General features: G+C 41.1%; 1 protein-coding gene across 6 annotated transcripts in view; it reads left to right on the top strand.

The window, feature by feature from the left end:
• Positions 1 to 19027, top strand: part of Enox1 (ecto-NOX disulfide-thiol exchanger 1) — a 562201-nt gene that overhangs the window by 160747 nt on the left and 382427 nt on the right. The window contains exon 3 of one of the 6 annotated variants that reach the window (XM_052732687.1): positions 14288 to 14379. The exons of the other annotated variants lie outside the window; for them this stretch is intronic. The gene's annotated coding sequence lies outside the window, so the exon portion shown is untranslated. The remainder of the gene's footprint in view (positions 1 to 14287; positions 14380 to 19027) is intronic. 6 annotated transcript variants of the gene reach the window in all.

The following is a 19027-nucleotide window of genomic DNA, read 5'->3' as shown; positions in this document are numbered from 1 at the left end:
CACATATATGCAGGAAAAGTGTCATACACATAAAAATGAATCAGATTTGTTTAAAGAAATACAGCACTTCAGTTATATGTATTGCACTAGCATATCTTACAGACAGGACACTATTGCAGATCAAAGTGTTCGTAGCTGGGTTGGTGTTTATGTATCTCTTTTGATAGCATTAAAAGTACCTTCTTGTACCAAAGATGCATACCAAATGGGGGCGAAGGCTCTAGGTAGGCACCGGCCAACTTCTCCATGGTCACTGAGTTGTGTAGGTGTTGTCTTCAGCAATGGGACCTTGCTGTCAGTTTTTGGAGACTAACCTATAGTCTTGGCCTCAGCCTGCGTTGTTTAGAACTCAGAAGTAACCCGTTCCTGGTCCTGGAGGCCTCATTTGATGACAAGAGATGTCCACTTGGGGCTCTGTCTCCCCATTATTTGGGGATTTCACTCAGTATACGTAAGTGACTTTAAAAATTCCTAGGCTTTCCTTTGTTGAGAGCATTTTGATGACTGATTTGATCTCATTTTTTCTTCTGTTTAGAATTTCCTCTATCTTTAAGAAATTAATACATTTTAACTTATTGGTGTGTGTGCATGTACACGTGTGTGTGTGTGTGTGTGTGTGTGTGTGTGTGTGTGTGTGTGTATGTGTGTGATGTGTACATGTACTACAATGCAGATGTAAAGGTCAGAGGATAGCTTTTAGATGCTCTCAACTGCTAAACTATCTCACTGGCCTTTGTTTAAAATTACTTTTTGTAGATTATGTGCTTCTAGGAATTTATCTTTTTCTCTAAGATTGCCTGCTTTAGGAAGGCATGGCCTCTTCACCTTTTATTTTCTGTAGCTTTCCTTATGTTTAGTTCAGCTAAAGACTTGTCTGTTCTGTTGAACTTCTCAAAAGGCACTGTTACTTTCTGTTTGTAAAATATTGTTCTTGAGAGGTAATTTATATACCATAAAATTTCCTCAAAGTTTGCAAGCATGCATGTACAAAGTTGTGAAACAATTATAGCAATCTAATTTCGGACCTTTTCAGTAATAGGGTGGTACTGACCTACAAGCTCCATCCCTGCTGGCCAGCTTTCATGGTGCTTAAAGGTACTACCAAAGGAGAACACTGTGACTCCTGCAAACTATAATAACAACTGGCCAAGCAAAACATGCCCGTTGGTGCAATAATGGCATGAGCATCAGGAGAGTAACCAGCTACTTTCTGATGAATTTGAATACTGTTTCCCAAGATGAAACCCATACATGGCACCATTGTTGAGCCAAGAACCTATGACTAGACAGGCCATAGGCCCCAGCGGAGAATCTAGTACCATTCTGCTACATTGACATCATATTAAATTGGCTCCTAATGACTTATTATTCCCATAAAGTAATGTCCCTCTCAACGTTCGCTAGAGAAGTTTCTATTTGCAGTAGATAGGGGTTTAACAGCAACACAGTTCTCTGGCCAAATTGCAGAGAATAAGAGATGGCAGAATGGTCAGCTCTAAATGGGACATCTATATTACACCTCTCCTCTCCAGGCTCAGGGATCATTGTGGAGGTGGGACGGAGGAGAAAGACTGTTAAGAGCTCAAGGAAATGGATAAATCCAAGGAAACAGTATTCTCTGGACACAGCAGGACAGATGCAAATATGAACTCACACTGACTGTTAGAGCGTATACAAGCCCTTTGTAAGCTCAAGCCAGACCAAATAGTATGGAGAAGGGAAGTGGACATGAAGCCTCAGTCCTGACTGAGGGAGTATTAGCAATTGATAGGTGTTGGGAGAGGGAGAGTCAGTTTCCTTTAAGAGCGTTGCCCTGGTAATTCAACCTTACTCTAGATAAGGTCGCACATCCAAGACTACTTGGGCAGCACAGTTTGGACTTGATAGATGAAAACAAGCGAAACCATAAGACAAAGCGCAGTTGCTAGTGAAGGCGCAGAGGGTCTGCGAGGGAGGAGGGTCCGGAGGGAGGGAATTTGATCACAGCACGAGGTATAAAATTCTCAAAGAAGTAATACCCATTTTAAATATTCATTTTATTTTTTATTTATAAGTATGTGTGATGGCATGTGCAAGCAAATGTGTGTAGATACCCAAGGAGGTCAGATGAGGGTGTCAGATCCCCTGGAATCACAGTATTTATAGGTGGTTGCCAGCTACCAGTCATAGGTTCTAGGAACCCAACTCTGGTCCTCTGCAAGAGCAGCAAACACTCTTAACCACCTAGCCATCTCTTCAGAACCAAAATCAACTTTTAATTGCTCAGATACATAGGTTCATTGTAAGTTAGGTTTATTGATGATATTGTACAGCTAAGCATAAAGTCACTGTAAGAGAAATAACATGAGTGTTCCTTGTATCATGTTTATAGATGTTATATAAATGTTATATATAAAGATGTTATATATAAACATGTTATACATGTTTATATATCACTGTAAGAGAAATAACATGAGTGTTCCTTGTATCATGTTCTATAGTCTGGTAGATAGCACCATTAGTCAATTTAGCAAACTTATTTTGTGAATCGTGCATTAAAATCTCTTTCTGTTCACTTAAATCAGTCTGTTTACCTGTCTATGAGTGATAATCCAGTTCCTTTCCTGATTTCTCTTATTTTCTTGTGTGTTGTCTTAGAAATTGAACCTAGGACCTTATTCATGGTAGAAAAGCAAAACACTCTGCCACTGAGGTGCATCCGCAGCCATCCCACCTTCTGAAATCATTAAGACAAGCTTTGCTAAGGCACGCTGAGCCCTGTGAACCATTGGGTTCAAGTGCAGTTCCTGTGAGGTCAGTCTGTGATTTCTTTGCTAAAATCCCGACCTATCAGGCGGTCTGTTCTCTGTGAGACCTGCTCCTACACCTACTAGCTAAGCATGTCTTCTTCAAAGGAACTGTCTGTCCTTCCTGAGGATGTCTAGAGGCCAGCTTCTAGAGCAGTTGAAATGGCTTTCATCTGCCTTCCTTTCCTTCACCCCTCCCTCATCAGCTTGGCCCATTAAGCACATTTCTAAGAACTCTTTTTAATGTTGTAGCACTACCAATTGTATGTAAAGATGACTATGATTGCTTAGATACGAAAGACAGAATTAACAAAAAGGAAAAGGAAAAAAAAAAAGCATTCTGAATATGCTACCAGGCAGTTGGAAAACAGGAAGAGAGTCTTTGTGCGATCAGTGCGTTAGCAGGTTGGAAGGCAAAGCAACATTGCTGGAACTCGTGAGAAAGAGTGAGGAACTGTCCAGGGGCAAGCCCAGGCCTCCCGGCAAGGCTTCCACCTTTGGGAAGACTTATGTGTTTCCCAAACTGGACATGTCATTGATGGTTAAGCCACGGTCCATGGTTGCCAACATTATTGTGCAGTGTGGCTTTGCCCAAGAAGCATTGCTAGAATACATTAGAAAATGATTGAAGATTTTACTTGCTCTGTTGAAATAAGTTGAATTACATGGTGCAACATGGTTTTTCCCAAGTGGCTAAAATTCAGTGACTTAAGATATTTACAATGTAAGAAATGTGTGTTCCTAATAAGGTTGGGGAGTCAGCTTTACTTAAGGGAGTAGTGCGGGTCTTCATCATCATCTAGGTGGCCCTTGGAGATCCCATGGGGTGCGACTTGATTTTTCTTGTTATAAAGTAAATCTGAGATGACGGTTGCATACAGACATCCAGATGTGTGACAGAGTCATGTTTGCAAGATTCTTTCTTCAAATCCTTCCGTGTTTATCTGGCATTTAACATTTAAACATTTGCACTGAAGGACTATTCTAACTGTTGCAATTCTTGATGCCTGACAGATGGATTTGAGTGTGTGTGTGTGTGTGTGTGTGTGTGTGTGTTTGTGCAGAACTAGGGTGGGGCATGGAGGATTCCCTAGGTAACCTGTGCTGGAGCATTTCTGGTCACAATGGGGAAACAAAGTATCTTCTAACTCAGTTTCTCATATCTATCCCTCAGACAATTCAAAACAACATTTAGTAAAGCTCTCTCAAGGGCTCGGAAGAGATAACTGCATTGTCACCCTTGTTGAACCATTTCTATTGAGTATTTTTATACTGGTTTCAAAATCACTGGCAGTGTAGAGCTCTGTCTGTTGAGTATTTTGCACACTGCGATAGATAGCAAGCTTCACCAGTGTTCCACTTTAAAATGGTCCCAACTTGACAGCTCACTCTCAGCTGAAATCCATATGCTGACTAGTGTTTCACAGAGGTTTGTTCTTTGGCAATGAAAGATTTATTTTTAATATCTACATTGGAAAATTGTTACGTTGTTTTCTAAGAATTTGCCTCTTCTGATAACTACTAAATGAAACGTGAATTGTACGATAAGATGGTGGACTTGGGGGGGATATTCCAATTTGAAAGGCAAAGAGCAAAAGAAATTTGACATCTGTTTTATAACTTTGCAACTTCATCTAAGTAAGCTGCCTTTGCCCTCCTATGAGTAGCTAATGCTATCCCACAGTGCAAAGTTTTTAAAAAAATGTGAAATGGAGAAGGTTGAAGCAAGTCAGAGCATGATAATTAATCAGTGTGTGAATTAACTTGGTGTTCTTAAGGGAAAATAAAATTTCCCTGACTCCACTTAGTGGAGAATGTATCACAGTGTCAGTATGAAGTAGCAGCAGAGCTTTCGTCTTCCTGTTGTGATTCAGGCTCCCCGGGGTATGTTTGTATTTGTCTGTGGGGTGTGTGTATTAGAGGGCTCCATGTGCTCCATGGAGATGGGAGCAGAGAGAATGGCCAGTGGACAAGCATAAACACGCACAGTTGAACGTAAAACAGAGGAAAAGTACCCACGTGCATGCCATTAGCAGGTTCTGTGTTTGGAAAAGCTATAGCTCATTTGTCACATGCAAAATGCTGGAAAAAAAACCACATAAATGCCAGAGCACTTTGACTTTATAATAACACATTGGAGGTGATGTCTGGACCTTCTCCGGATGGTCAGAGCAGATGGTTGATACCATGTGCCGGGAACAGGCACTTTGCAATTCTCAACATTTGGAAATCTGCCATGTTAATTTGAAATGGATGAAAATTTCAACAGGATTTTTCGCAAACTTATAAGAGGCTAAAACAATTTGAAACTGTGGAGGATTGGAATTTATTTTCTGATAGAACAGCTCTACAAATAATATTTGAAATTCAGACGAATTGACTCAAGTCCTGCCTGAATGTAAAGCGATGTGCTTAATGAAGCAGCGAAGAGAACAGGAAACGGATGCTTTCCCTACTTTGGTAATGGGCAATTTCAGTATTTGTGTTGCTGCCCCTTACATTAATTCTTATGCCATAACAAAATAATAGTTATCACTTTTCAATGCAATTATAATTGTGTTCAAGTGTTAATGATTAAAATAACACGGCGAGGCCTATATTAGAAATAAGAGTGATTATTTTTTCAATTGCAAGTGTGAGGCTTTATGGAGAGAGTAATCAGATGCTGTATGCATGCTGTACTTCATAACTGCTTTGCCTTTCCTATTAGAGTCTTAGTCTACGAGCTGTTGACATTAGCCGAGGGGGTAGCATCAGGATGGTGCTGAGGTAGTCTCTGGAAAGCTAAAGTTGCATATCCCTGACAGTGTAACTCAGACTCAGCATTGCTCATTATGCTCAGATGTCTATAAAATATGAATACAGACAGAGTAACTATTTTATTAAATTTGAACCAATGGGTAGATTTTATGAAAATAATACAAAATCCATTGAAGGTATTTTGCCCCTGTTCTCATGTGTGTGTCTGAGGCATGAATATTTGTGTACATGGTTTGCTTGCCTCTGTGTGTGTGTGTGTGTGTGTGTGTGTGTGTGTGTGTGTGTGTGTGTGTGTGTACATGTGGAGCCCAGAGGTTGATGTTATAAATAATCCTTCATTCTTACCCCTTATTTATTGAGGTAGAATCTTTCAGTCAAACCTGGAGCTCACTGTTACGGGTAGTCCACCTAACCAGCTTGCTCTGGGGTTCCCCAGGTTCTATCTTTAGAGGATAGAATTACTTCCGCATCTACCCTGCATTCACGTGGGTTCTGGGAATGCAGACTGCAATCCTCATGCTTGTACAGTAAGCGCTTTCACCACTGAGAGCTCTCCTCAACAAAGAAAGGGCTTCTAAGATATCACCCTCCATAGTTACAAATGAGTTACTTAGGCATAGACAAGCCTAATGAATAACTCATACAGAAGCGAAAGGAAAGTTTTTCATCCATAGAGAGTCACCAATAGAAAGTAACCAGTTGTGATCTGTGGGTGTGCTGGCCACGAAGATGAGCGGTATCTATATGTATCAACCTGATCATAAAAAGATGGAGAGGTTGGGGAAAGTGTCAGGTGAAAGAATGGCCTACAGCTTGCAGGGACTGGTCTCCCGCATTGATTGAGTGCCTGCCCTGTGGCAGGCTGTCTGAGGGGCATTTTATAGACATTGTGATATGAGAAGAACAAAGAAAGATAGATAGCAGGATGATGGGCAGAGAGGAGATTAGAAGGAGAATGCAGGTGATGTTGAAATATGTGTGATGAATGAGAAGTGGGTGGCTCATATCGGTGTTAGTGAAGAGACCATCGACGGATTGGCTGGTACTGGGGGTATCAAGAGAGGATGGCTTCTGCGGCTGCTGTCTGTCACTCAGTGGTGGCTTGGGCCTGTTTTGTGCTTGTGCATAGCACATTAGTCTTGAAGCAGGTGTTTAGTTCATGTGTGGGATGAGGGAGGACAAGAGGGAGGATGGTGGACATCAGGAGTATTTCTGTTTATTCATCAACCTGTGCATCCACGCATCCTCCCACCTGCCTAATTCAAAACTCAGAAAGTGGTTCTCATCTAGCTCTTCCTGTGATCAGCAGCCCAGCTCCTGGAATCAGCACCCACTTCTAACTACAGCTGTTTTCAGTGCTGTGCCCTCATATAGCATGTTCATAATGATGCCTCCTTGTCAACAAAATGTAGCATAGCCATGAGATCCCTTAGTGAAGGTATACACTGGCAAAATACACTCTAGAAAGATTTTCTTTTAGCCATTAAATTGGTGGTGTTTTGGGAAAATAAATCATCATTGTGTTTTTTTGACACCCAGGACAATGCTTTATAAACAGACAGACACATAGACACATACACACGTATATGGTAAGATGTGATATAGATTATAACTTGAATGATTGAATTTTGTGGGTGGTCATATTGTGCAATATCAGAATCCTCCTTATCAGAAAACTCTACCAGAAATGTTGCATGACTATGTCCATGCTCTTAACCATCCTCCACTCTCAAAATGAGATGGCATTTTCATATATTGAATTAGGAAATCAGATGCTGGGGCTGAAGTTGTAACTCAGTAATAGAGCAGCTTACTTAGTTCACAGGGCCCTGGGTTCTACCCCTAGTAATCACAGACATACAATACAGACACACACAGACAGAAACACACACACACACACACACACACACACACACACACACACACACACAGAAACACACATACACATACAAACAGACACACATACACAAACACACACCCACACAGTCACATTCATGCACACACATGTGCACACAGACACACACACATACATACAGACACACACACACACACACACACACACACACACACACACACACACACACACACTTCAATTACTGAGATGCCTTCAGTAATGAAGAGGACATGTTTAGAACAAGGGTTCCTGCTCCTGACTTTCCTAGATGGTCTCAGCACCTGCCTGAGTCTGGTAGCCCTAATCCTTCTGCAATACCCTGCACTTACAGTGAGACTTGGCAAATTGACACCCAACATAGACCCTTCATGGGCCTTGCACACCTGAAGCTTTGCTAGGACCTGCTCACATCTATCACAACCTAACACCTACTCTGGTTGGGACCAAATGTTTCTCCAGTAGCATCAGCATCCTCTGCTGAAGGAGCAGTGGGGTCTTGAGTATGAGGACTGCAGTGTTAGAAACCATGGTCCTTTCCTGGTGAGTGGCAACTGTGTGAGCTTTGGTTTCCATAGTGGTAGGAAGAGTATGATAATGTATGCTCTGCAGAATTATCAGTTGAGGCATAGGAAACACTGTCTGGTGTCCTGGGAAATTTCTGAGCATCATAGTCACAGGGGGCCAGGCATCTCTGTGCCCATACCCATCAGTGGCAGCTTTGCTCCAGGGCATATGTTAAGTTGATAGCACTAGTGAATGTTGAAAATTATAAGAAAGTTGTTTGCAGTAAAACTGTTTTGGTACACTGATTACTCCAGGGTAGAGAAAAGCACATTTGTGAAGGAGCCTCTGTGCACAGCGAGTGAGAACTGAATCCTCTTGGCCCACTTAGTCCAGTGCCTTAATGCCATCCTCCTCCTCAAAACCCCTCCCACCTTCCCCATGGAATCCTCACCTCCTCCACAGTGTTCCCCAAGCTCAGCAACACCCCCGTATTGCCATCTAAGACTGATTAAAGTCCCATTAAGACTTGTAAGTGGGCCAGCTCTGTCCTGTCTGGTAGAGGAATCTTGCTCAGCAGAGCTGGCCTCACTGCACCTGAGAGAACAACACACGTCCTCTGCAAGTCCGTGCCAGCTGGCTGTCACCTTCACAGTTTCTTAAACTGCCCATGAGCTCTTAAAAAGAAACATACTTCAAAGGAATCTTGTCAGACATTGCCCTCGGTTTGAACAAATATTTCCTATAACTGTATATATGGCCTTGTCATAGTCTCTTCATTCTAATATTTGCTCTGGAAAGTTACAGTAAGAGCGACAGGTCAGGTTTGCTGTGATTTTTCCCAGTCTACACTTTTGCTGTTTCTTGGTTTGAGGAACGCACAGAGGCTGAGGTACCCTGGAACTTCTTAGATCTGTGAATGAACCATGCAGGTGGAGTAGGCCCAAGGACATGGCTGTGCTTAACAAGAGAACATACTTGACTCATCCCTAAAAGCAAAAATGTAGTATTCTAATACTTTTTCAACTTGGTTGAATATAGGAGATAGAAAAAAAGTTAACTGATTTAGCCAATGCTTTTTTTACTACTGCTGTGTGCTAAGTAAGCATCATAGGTTCATTGGTGAAAGCATTGAACCTGGGCCTCCATGAAGCATACTGTCTTGTCAGAGAGGAGCCAGGAGGGTCATGGTCTAGCCAGGCATCCTTTGAGAAAAGCATTTCATTAGTAATTTGGCTCTAGATCAAACAGAAGCCTAATTTGTAATGTTCATTGATCACAGCCAACTTCAGGAAATGATTGTGACAGTGGTGAATGAGAACTGGGAAGAAATGGGTCCAGTCAACTTGTGGAGCTGGAAGGAGATGGGAAAAGCAGCCATCAAATAGAATAAAACCCAGCCCCACACTGTTGGGTGTGTGTTAACGTGAGCTGGAGGATAATGGAGCAGGGGGAGAGGAAGAGGTAGTGCAGGGAATGTGGTGGAGTGAGGAATACAGTAGCCAGGCCTAGTAACCTCTGGATAGATTCTAGAAGCAGGAAAGGAGCCAGAGTGCACACGTCCAGGGGAGAGAGTTCAGTGCATCAGGAGCAGCAGGTGTGGTTTGTCAGGGACGCATCCTGGGGAGGGCTTACAGAGCTTGTTTGTGGTGAGATGGGAGATCGAGTGGAATAGTGACATGGTCTGAACAGACGTTCTAACAAAATCCTTGAGAACAGGAACTAAATGGTGGCAGGGCCACAAACTAGGAGGTGAGTTAGAACTGATGGAGTAGTACACGTAGTAAATCTGGTACTTACTACCAAATCCATGATTTGGACCAGGGCGGGGAGATGTGTTCAGAACCTGGGTTTATGTTGCGTGAGAGCCAATAGGATATGAAGGTATGTGGCAGGGAGTGGCGCGTCAGGGAGGGCACTGACACTTTGTCAGACTTAGACCCAGAGCTCTGTACTGCGTCTGGAGGCCTCCTTCCCACTTGTGTCTCTTCCGATTGCTCGTTTCCCTTTCTTGTTCATGGACATGGTCAGTGAGCTCCGTGATGGCAGGACCATGCTCTCATTCTTACCCTGCTGCTGGTGCCTCGTACAGGGCCCGCTGCACAGCTGCTTCCCGGGCCATGTTTAGTGAGCGTTTGATGTCCTCTCTTCATCATTCGTGATCTCCATACGGCTATAAGGTCTAAATGGTGACCCAACTGCACATCTTGGCCTGAAGAAAAGTGTCTAAAGAAAAGTGTCTAAAAGTGTCTAATGGAGTGTCGAAAGTTAGTTATAGCCAGCATTCAGAGGGTATCACTGCACAGAACCTGGAATCACAGCTCTCCATATCGCTTGTTCTATAGAATGCTGCTAAAGGCTTTTTATTTATTTTATTTTGTTTGTTTGTTTGTTTTGATTTTTCAAGACAGGGTTTCTCTGTGTAGCCCTGGCTGTCCTGGAACTAGCTCTGTAGACCAGTCTGGCCTCAAACTCACAGAATCACCTGACCTCTGTCTCACCAGTGCTGGGATTAAAAATGTGGTGGCTGCTAACATTTTGAACTCTGAGAAAGGATGCTGTTTTGCAGAAAACATAGTGGATTGTTTTTGCCAATTTCATTAAGTCTTTTTCATTAAGAGTCAACTCTTGAGTGACTCCAAAGTAGAGGACGGGCTTCCATGTCTAAAGGACAGTAAATCCAAACCAGTTCAGCTGTATCACTGCAAATGAAAAGGCTTTGTCCCCATTTGTCTGCTAATGCTATTTACGGTGAAGATTGCTGTTTTAAAATTTTGAAACTGGAAGCCAGCTGTGGTGGTAGAAAAAGCAGATGAGCATTGACTGAGTTGTGTGGGAGACAGACATGTAATGAAGACCCTAGCCCCCAACCCCCATAGGTCCTTTGCTCCTTTGCCCAAAATTTCCATGTCTGTATTAACATGACCTGAATGGTGACCATGCAAGAGGTGGGTGTGTCATAGCATCTATTCTTTCATCATTAACAATTTAAAAGCCTTTTTTTGAAGACCAGAGACTGAGTTTAGCTGGGAACAATTGAAGATTTGGTAGAGAATGTCAACAGCTCTGAAGTTTGTAGTTAGAAGCTGAGTATGAAAACCCAGGTACCCTTCCAGCCGAATGTAAAAACCCCACACACCCTGCAGGAGTCCACAGGCCCGTTGTTAAGAGTCTGTCGGGTGATGGGGGCTATGGAATTCACATGTGTCTACAGAGGATCTTCATCATCTCCTGTCACAGCATGAGTCCCCATCTGGGCCAGTGACTGACATAGAAACAAACAGGTGCCAATTTGTCAGTAGCTTCCAAAGTTGATTGTTTAAGAATATGTTTTTTCCCAAATTATAGTAATTATGATTTATGCATGTATTTTTTCCATATAAGTACTGGACCTTGTGTCCAGGGCGAGGCAAACACCCTGTTGATCTGGGAAGAGAGGCCTGCAGAGCTCCTTGTCTCCTCCTCTGGGAGAGGAGACCAGGCCCTTATATGTCAACCTCTAGTAAGTGTTTGTTAGTGTGGCTGAGTGTGCTCTAGAGTCAAAGTGTTAGTGTGGCTGAGTGTGCTCTAGAGTCAAAGGTTAGTGTGGCTGAGTGTGCTCTAGAGTCAAAGTGTTAGTGTGGCTGAGTGTGCTCTAGAGTCAAAGTGTTAGTGTGGCTGAGTGTGCTCTAGAGTCAAAGTGTTAGTGTGGCTGAGTGTGCTCTAGAGTCAAAGTGTTAGTGTGGCTGAGTGTGCTCTAGAGTGAGTCAAAGTGTTAGTGTGGCTGAGTGTGCTCTAGAGTCAGGCACAGATTTGCTCAGACTGATGTCATGACTTGGAAACTGGAGATAGTGTTTTCTTCTTGGGATTCTCATGGAAATTATTGAGTTAATGACTAGAGGGCAACCTGAGGCCTGAATATCCTAACCACCGTGTGTGTAAACTGACAGTTCGATGTTGCATGTCCCATGTCAGCTCCCATGCTCTCTGCACACACCCTAATATACTAATTAACCTTTTGAATTCAAGTGCCAAAAAAGGAATAATTCCGAAATTGCTGCTGTATTGCTTATCACATTCAGTGGATTTTTGGCTTTGGCTTTTACAAGTGTAACTCCCCTTCTGTGAAGATGCTACTCTCAACATTCCTTGTGTTTACAAATTCATCTTTCCTCATGTTCTGTCCAGTTAACATCGTGCATGAGAAGATGCACTTGTCCTTGGTGTGGACATCCACACCAATTGTTGTTTTCATCTCTGGCATTTATACTGGCTGACAATGTAAACCCTCTGTGTCAAGAGTTGCCCCACTCCCCTGAACCTCAAATTCCAGACTTCAGAAGGAGCAGAGATATTTGAATGGGTGTATCTGTGCATCTTGGAAGAATTTCTTCTGCCTTCTTTCCTTGCATTCCACATCCCTCCCCCAACCCACCCAAGTGCAAGTGTTGCTAGGGCCAGTGAGAGAGGACCACATTCACCTGCCCACACTCTGCCCGGCTTTCTGGCTGGCCTTAAAGCTTTAGCATGGTTCAGCCCTTGGGAACATCTGTCTGTCTCAGACAGGTCCCAGTTTTGACAGGAGCAGGAGTAGTAGCGTCCTCACTGTAGGATGGTTTTTAAATGGTCCAAGACCTTCCAGGGGGAAGCCTGGCGGATTGTTTCAGATTGGCATTCATGCATGCAAACGGAGTGGGAGGGGAGTAGATGGTAAATCTCAACTGGTCCTGAGGGTATGGATGCTGTGGTTTTCTTCCCCCATCCTTTCTGACCCCCACTGAGTGAGGATACCTCTATGTACCTCCTTTTAAATCCCCCTCTTAGGTGAGCTGGGAAAGGCTTGTTGGCTTCATTTCATTTTAGAGGTTTCTCTGCAGACAAGGTAACCAGAATTCTGAGAACATTGCAGCTGCCTCACAGACCTTGAAGGGCCCATGATACCTCTCAGACACTCTCTCGGCTCACTCTCATCTCCTGAATATTTTATTTCTGATCCCATCAGTAGGTAAAGGAATGTGATGGTTTCCTCGCTTTGGTCCTTTTCCCTAGAACTCTGTCAGCCTGGGGATATATTTTGGATAAAGGAGTAGAATCACTTTGTTGCCAGTGATAAAAAAAAGTCTAAAAATGTACAGGTAGGAAACAGACAGGAAAGTCATCCCTGGCAGCGGTTTCCAGCAGACTCCAGGCCACTTGTCTCTATGGCAGTAATTATTATCAGAAGTTATAATCCAATTATATGAGCAGTTTTTGGAATTAGCACACATTTCTCCTGTCAATATATTAGCAAAACATTGCAGCTGAGTAAGTTCTATGATAGTTACTGATGTTTTTTGAGCTTGTCAAGTATGTAAAAATACTCAGCAAAACAATTTCTGAAAGCATTTTTATATGGAGATCTGGCAAAAGAATAATTATAAAGCATCTTCTGTTTGAATGAGATCTGTCGTGTGCTAAAGGACTGTAGACTTTATCAGATTCAGATTCGATGGTAGGAGAGTATGTGATAAATATTACTGTTCCCGGGGCCCTGCCTCTGCACAAGAGACGAGCAACCTCACAGATGTCAGCACATTGCCTGAAATTGGCTTAGCTGGATCCTGGAGGCTATGTTCAGGAACATCTTAATCCACTCATTCATCTGTTCCCTCCCTCCATTCCTAATGTATTTCATTATGGTTACATTTTCAGCATAGAAAAATCTCCATCAATATGTCTTGCATAGTGATGTAAAATCCAATCAAAGTAGGTTTAACAAGTTAACTTTAATCACATAAAAATACATATTAGTATTTTCTAATTGATGAGCAGATCAAACTGCTATTATTTTTTTTCCTGTGCTTTTGTTTCTTCTCTGTTTTATACTAAAAATATGATAATGGCATTTTAAATCACCTGTGAATCAAACCACTGGAATGTCCCCATGAGTCATTCAATCACAAATTTTCACTTGTCCTAGATGCCCAAGATTTTAAATGACTAATATAGACTAAGAAGAACTGGTTGCCTTGGTAAACATACCAATTAGCTGGCATACATTAATACAGTTCCTGAATCCAGAAAGTCATATTTAAGCTATTTCTATACTTTATATACGTTGTTGGATTCCTTTCCCATCTCATGTGTAGGTTCAAGTGGGTCGTTTCTCAGCTGAGATGAGTAATTAGGAACTTGCTGATCACACACCATAAAAATACACATGGCACTTTTTCATCCCTGTCTCTCCAGACTTACTCTTTTTCCTACTGCAGCCTGCTTGTAGGAGATCCTCCTGCCTCCCTACTTCCATTCCCTGGTGACTTTACCTCTTGGTGTTGACTTTACCCCTTAGCTCTTTCCTACAGATCCTTTCATCCTTCTCTTCCAGCCTATCTCCATTGCTCTGTGCCACCAACCACTAGGCAGCAGAAACACTTACTACGAGAGACTCCCCCCTGGCCACACTGGACTGGGATGCAGGTGGGTAGTTTTTAATATCCTTCCTGTCCTCCAGTCTGCTTCTTCCAGAATTATTCTTAGTCCTATAGCAGCCTTGCTGCAGGACCCTTCTTCCCACCATGACTCTACTCCTTATGGACCTCATCTCTTGGTGGAGACCCCAGTCATCCCAGCTAGTTCCCTGTGCCTCTCAGTCTTTTCTCTCAGCCCATCTCCATTCCTTTCTGTCTCCCACTGACCCACAGAAGCACTCTCTACCAGGGATCTCACAGCCACCACACTTGCCTAGGATCCAGAGTAGATAACAGCAAGCACAGGAAAGACACTCACCTATCAAAGAGAAGACTAGATGTGGACACCACGACACACCTCAAACATTGTAGCTCAAGATGTCTAGGTCCCTGGCAAAACCACAAACAATCAGCCCAAGTTTGCCTCCTGCAGAAGACAGTAATACATTGTAACAGTCTCAGAGAAATGCAGATTAGCTGAACAAGACAGGGACTTCAATATAACAATTACAAATAAGTTCAAGACCTTAAAGAGGACATGGACAGATATGTTATTGAAGACCATAAAAATACAAACAGTTGAATGGAATAATGGAAACATTTCAATTCTTGAAAGTAGAAATAGAATCATCAAAGAAAACCAAAATAAAACTAGAAATTAACAATTTAGGAAGTCAAACTAAAATCTCAGAGGAAAGCCTTACCAATGTATTACAAGACATGGAAGAGAAAATTTCTAGTCTTTAAGGTAGAAGATGTAGATAGATCAGTCAAAAAATGTTAAATCTGAGAAATCCAGGCACAAAACATCCAGGAAATCTGGGACACTATGAAAAGATCATACCCATGAATAATAAGGATAGAGGAAGAAGAAGAAACCTAGGCCAAAGGCACAGAAGATATTTTGTAACAAAATCATAGACAATTTCCCCAGTCTAAAGAAGGAAAACACCAAAGTACAAGAAGCAAACAGAACACCAAACAGACAGGATTAAAAAAAAAAATTGCCCATATCACATAATAATCAAAACACTAAAAATATAGAACAAAGAAAGATATTAAACACTGCAAGGGAAAAAGACCAAGTAACATATAAAAGCAGACCCATTACAGTAACACCTGACTTCTCAATGAAGACTCTGAAAGTCAGAAAGGCATGGAGGCTGTTCTACAAATCCTGAGACACCATAGATGCCAGCTTAGACTGCTATACTCAGAAAAACCATCAGTCACAATTAACTGCAAAAGAAATTTAAGCAATTTCTATTTACCAGTCTAGCTCTACAGAAGACACTAGAAGAGAAACTTGAATCTAAAGAGGTTAATGGAACCCCAGAAAACACAAGGAATAAATAATTCCAAGACAGTAAAAAAGAGTGAGGGTAACAACAAAATTCCAGCAATTAATAAAAATAGCTTATTGATAACCCTCAATATTAATGGTCTCAATTCCCCAGTAGAAAGATACAGAGTAACAGAATGGATTAGAAAACAGGATCCATCTTTATGCTGCATCCAAGAAACACATCTCAACATCAAGGATAGACATCACCTCAGGGTAAAAGGATGGAAAAAGTTATTGTAAGCAAATGGACCCAACATGCAAGTAGATGTAATTATTTTAATATCAAACAATGTAGTCTTCAAACCAAAGCTAATCAGAAGAGATACTCATCAAAGGAAAAATCCACCAAAGGATATTACCATTCTAAACATTTATGTTTCAAACATAAGGTACCCAAATTCATAAAAGAAACACTGCTAGTGGGTAACTTCAATGCCACATTTTCCCCAGTAGATAGGTTATCCAGACAAAAGCTAAACAGAGAAATGCTGGAGTTAAATATTGTCCTAACAGATATCTACAGAACATTTCACCCAAACACAAAAGAATATACCTTTTTCTTAACACCTCGTGGAACTTTCTCCAAAATTGGCCACATCCATAGACACAAAGAAAGTCTCAGCAGATACAAGAAATTGAAATAACTGCATTCTATTTTGTCATCATTGATTCAAGCTGGATATCATCAACAACAACACAATGTATACACAAACTTATGGAAACTGAAAAATCATTGTTGAATGAAAATGAGTCAAGACTGAAATCAAGAAAAAAACTAAAAACTTTAGAATTGAGTGAAAATGAAAGCACAACATACCCAAGCCTATGGGACACAATGAAAGTGGTTATAGCAGGTAAGTTCATAGCACTAAGCACTTACATCAGGAAACTAGAAAGATATTGTATTAATACTTTAACAACATGTCTAAAAGATTAGAACAATAAGAAGTAATAATAGCCTGTAGATGTAAGTTTCTGTCCCACCTGGTCCTGTAGCTGCTCAGTCCCAAATAAACACACCGAGGCTTATATTAATTATAAACTGTTTGGCCTATTGCTCACACTTACAACTAACTAGCTCTTGTGCTTAAACCATAATTCTTGTCTAGGTTTAGCCACATGGCTTGATACCTTTTCTCAATCCAGCATTCTCATGTTAATTCCTCTACATCTGGCTGGCGACCCCATCTCTGCCTTTCCTCTTCCCAGAATTCTCCTAATCTGGTTGCCCTGCCTATACTTCCTGCCTGGCTACTGGCTAATCAGCATTTTATTAAACCAATATGAGTGACAAGTCTTTACAGTAGCCCAAAAGAGTAGGAGAAGAAGGGAAGAAACAAACTGAAATAATGATATAAAGACAAACAATGTCACCTCCAGGAATGAGAACTTGAAATTGATGAAGTCAGTCTTGTAAATTTAAGAGGAGACAGCTTCTCAGAAGTGATATGTTTAGGAGATACAGGGGTGGAGGCTTCAAATCACTGCCTTTTATTCTCAATTTGGTCTTCCAGGCCATGCTTTGTAAAACCTTTTGGAAACCATATTACAAGCTTGTATTTTGAGCTTATTATTTTGTTTTTTTAATTTTTATTTTTAATTATCTATTAATCTGTTTCTTTTTGTGAATTTGCACATGGGTGCAATTGCCTGTGGAGGCCAGAAGAGGGTACCAGATCCCCTAGAGCTAAAGTTACAGGCTGTTGTCAGCTGCCCAATATGGGTACTGAGAACCACATTCAGGTCCTCTGCAACAGCAGTGTGCTCTTTTAACTACCTAGCCATTTCCCCAGCCCCTCTGAAAGAGTGATTTTCTTAGTCATGCTCATAATACAGGAATGAAGGCAGAATGAAGACACTAGCCTTTATCATATCAAAGAAATGAAGACCTAGAGAAATAATGTTATTGACCGGATTATGAGTGCTAAAGCTAATATTGCGACCCTATTAAGTCTATCTCTTGAATATATAAAAATTGTAACTGTATTTATATGACTTAATTTTATCAGGTCAGTGGGAGAAAGTAAAAATAACGAATTTGCATAAATTAATTGGAACAAATTCTGAATTGAGATTTTTTTCCAAGAGCCATTTAGAGATGAAATTTTTTGTTCAGTTTGTACCATTTTACTTCAGAATTATGATTTTATTCTGCATTTCTATTGTTCTGTTAGAATGACAGACAACTTATAAGGCCCTCTCTGCCTTCAGCTGTGTCTTTCACATTATAGTTTTAAAAAAATATTACAAGGTTAAGGGAATCAAACTAAAACCCTTACAACTATAGCCACATTGTCTAAATCATTATTTCTGGTGCTTATGACTTCTACTCTGAAGTTTTATCAATGGATAGTAGAGGATTATTTATTTTTATAATTAACTAAATTGTTATGCACCTATATAACTATGTAACAAGTTTAAAAATAAAGACAACTGCCGGGGAACACTGTGGAGTTTTGATCTAAGTCTAATGCTTCTAATTATAGATTAGGAACTTCAGGTCAGGTTGTGCTATATTGTCAGTGCACAAGACAGCTCTTTGTAAAAGCCTGAAGTTTTATTAGTTTAGGAAAAGCTCCCAGCCATCACAAAGGGTAGAATTGACATGCAGGCATTTTGCAGGTATAAAACCATTCTCATCTGCCATTTGGGGATATAAATCAGCAATATAGGGCTATTATCCAAGAGGCAGACATCATCTGGAATTGCATTAACAAAAATGTAGGACATGAGAGCCATGAAATAAGTCATGCACTATGTTAAACATTGATAAGACACATATTAGAGTCTAATTTTCAACTCCATATTTTAAATACAATATTAGGAAATTGGAGATGACCCAGAGGAAAGAAAAGAAAACAATTTGAAATTACAAAAATTTGAAATCTGCATTCTATATAACCATCAAGGTAAAGCCTGTAGGGTAGCATGGACATAGGGTTGAGTGGGTCTCCATCTTTGGAGTAACTGGGAGTAACTTTTGCCTGCGGCCTTAAGTCTGTCTTTAAAGGTAAAATTTTAGCATTAGAAAAAGGAATCACAATCCAAAGTGCAGTTCTTCTGTTTCTCAAATCTAGTGCTGCTTACTGGAAATACAAGAGTCAATGGCATGTGTCAGACTATGAAAGACCTTTTCTTTGGGAGAAGAAACATAATTATTTTTGTACTCATGATGAACCAGTATTTTCATACATTGTCTTATTTATGTCTCAGAAAACTTAAGAATAATTTGGAAGGTTCAGCATTGCTCAGGCCGAGTTTGGAAAGAAGAGTGAGTGGCCTGAGCTGAAGAGAGCCTAGGAATGAACCACAA

Source organism: Peromyscus californicus, unplaced genomic scaffold, assembly GCF_007827085.1.
Source record: "Peromyscus californicus insignis strain IS unplaced genomic scaffold, ASM782708v3 Scaffold_12__1_contigs__length_115047231, whole genome shotgun sequence".
Taxonomy (NCBI): Eukaryota; Metazoa; Chordata; class Mammalia; order Rodentia; family Cricetidae; genus Peromyscus; species Peromyscus californicus.
This window is presented reverse-complemented; position numbering and strand designations above follow the sequence as displayed.